This window comes from Nelumbo lutea, chromosome 4 (assembly GCF_056320005.1).
Source record: "Nelumbo lutea isolate HS-2025 chromosome 4, American lotus-T2T, whole genome shotgun sequence".
NCBI classification, from domain to species: Eukaryota; Viridiplantae; Streptophyta; class Magnoliopsida; order Proteales; family Nelumbonaceae; genus Nelumbo; species Nelumbo lutea.
In genome coordinates this window covers 72755984-72758432 of record NC_142687.1, presented here as the reverse complement: position 1 = coordinate 72758432, position 2449 = coordinate 72755984, and the positions used below count along the sequence as shown (strand labels likewise).

Here is a 2449-nt window from a genome sequence, read left to right as displayed (position 1 = left end):
GATTGTGGGCAGATACAAGATTAGCCCATCAGGCATTATCCTCAATGGTCTTACACTCAACCTCTCAGCCCATAATGATCAAACACTGCCCGACAAGAGAGAACCTCTCCTTTGGCTGCAAGGAATAGTGTTGCACTCTCTACTTATATGGATCCCGGGAATTGAAACCTTTTGCAAACATTTTAGAAACCATAAAATATATACTTTTATATCTCATATAAAATATATTTTGGAAAACAAATCTCAACGATTGAAATCAGTTGCCGGTAGTCTTGGTTTCCATTTGTGAGAGTGCATCTCCGATCATTACCTTTGTCTGACAAAGGGGCTGATCTTGTCACTATCATCACCCACTCATATGAATTCTCAAACTGTTCCAACATTCCTAGGTTTGACCCCCCACTAAGGATCTCACTGGAAATAAAATACAACCCAATCCAACAAAGGTGTATGTATTTGGTACATCAAAGATAACCCAATCCAACACCTAGTGCAGTGTCATAATGGAGTCTAGGGGTCGGGTGTAACTTTCCAGTTTTGCCCATTAAATTCCAAGGTCCAAGGCAATACTGGGAATCTGATCAAGTTCAGAGATTCAATTAACCCTACACTATATGTGCCTAGGGTCTCACCCTGGTAGCTAAGACAGGCCACCCCAACCGACTTGGTGGCACAACAGTGTCAACCTTATCAGGATAGGTCTCTCCAGACCGACCCATTGGCTGTGAACATTCTAAACTAACATGAGTCTCATTAGGTGTCCAGTTTAAGGGTATTTTACAGAAACATACCAAGGGAACATGAATCAAATATGTACTTTTATTCATTTACAATAAACTCATAAAGTACATCATTCTGATTGAAGCTAAGGGCATACAAAACTGTCCAACATAGCATGCTTACAATCTGCCCCACTTGAACTTCTATGTTCTTAATCAATGCTTCATGGCTTTGGAATCTTGCTTCCATTTCATTGATGAACTTAGAAATCATCTCCTCTAAATTACTCTTTTTTTCTTGTGGGGGTGGCTGTAGTTGGAATCCCATGGGTGCCTTTTTTTGATTGGTGCTCCATGAAAAGTTTGGATGATTCCTCCACCCTGGGTTGTATGTATTTGAGTAGGGATTGAAATTCGGCTTGCCAGCATGAGAGATAAAATTAGCATTCACATGGGAAATAAAAGGACTATTTAATTGACAACCAGAATTTATATGTCCTATTTAACCTCATAAATCGCATGAGATGCTAGGTGATGTATTAGTGAGTACAATATTAAAAGTATTAAGTTTCTTATTCAGATTAGCAATTTGCACAGATAGGGCTGCAAAGGAATTGATGTGGAGTACTCTCCTCTGATTGGTTCGGTCATTACTCCACTGGTAGCTGTTTGACACCATCTCCTCCACTAAATCATAAGCTTCCTTCGGAGTTTTTCTCATGATTGTGCCACCTGCGGCTGCATTAATAATGGATCGACTAGAAGGGGTAATACCATTATAAAAAGTCTGAATTTGATGCCAAGTTGGTATCCCATGGTGAGGACACTTCCTAAGCATCTCCTTGAATCATTCCCATGCTTCATACAAGGATTCCCTCTCAAATTGAGCAAAAGTAGTAATATCATTAATTAGCTTTGCTGTTTTAGAGGGTGGGAAATATTTAGCCAAAAATTTTTGGGTTAGATCATTCCAAGTGGTGATACTTCCTGCAGGGTCATCACTAATTCCATTATGCCAATCTTTAGCTCTATCACGCAATGAAAAAGGAAATAATCTAAGCCTAATAACATCATCAATAATTCCATTATGTTTAAATGTATCACATATTTCTAAAAAGTGAACAATGTGTGCATTAGGGTCATCACTTGGTAACCCACTAAACAAAATACTTGTTTGTATCATCTGAATTATTGCAGGCTTGATTTTGAAATTGTTGGCATGAATGGTGGGCTTGCAAATGCTGGAAGTCACCCCATCAATGTTTGGACAAGCATTGTCCAAGAGGGTGCGATTTATTTTCTGCCATCTTTTCTTCAATCTCTATTGCTGGTTTGCCAATAACAACATCTTTTCTTGCTTTAACTTTGTTGGCCCTTTGCAACAAGCGAAGGGTCCTCTCAATTTCTGGATCGAATTCAGCTAGTCCCTCTCTTCTAGTGCGTGTCATGCACTAGTAAATCTGAACCAGCAAGAATTCGAACAAGTAAAATAAAATAATAACAAGAGAGTAATAACAAAATAATAAAAACAGAAATGAAAAGTCCAAATTAATCAAGGTTAACAAGTTCTAATATTATTTTAGGATTAAATCTCTGGCAACGACGCCAAAAACATGATAGCTATAAATATAATCCTAACAAGTGCACTAGTTATCAAATAGTATAAAAAATATCGTTCCCATGGGGATTTAACAAAATAAGTATTAAAACCACAGTCTTCCCTAATTATT

General features: G+C 37.9%; 1 non-coding gene across 1 annotated transcript; it reads left to right on the top strand.

Annotated features, from left to right (window-relative positions):
- Positions 1-1528: 1528 nt before the first annotated feature.
- LOC148861071 (small nucleolar RNA R71) lies at positions 1529-1635 on the top strand. The gene has a single exon (XR_016095160.1). It is a non-coding gene; the product is annotated as a small nucleolar RNA R71 (small nucleolar RNA).
- Positions 1636-2449: the final 814 nt, after the last annotated feature.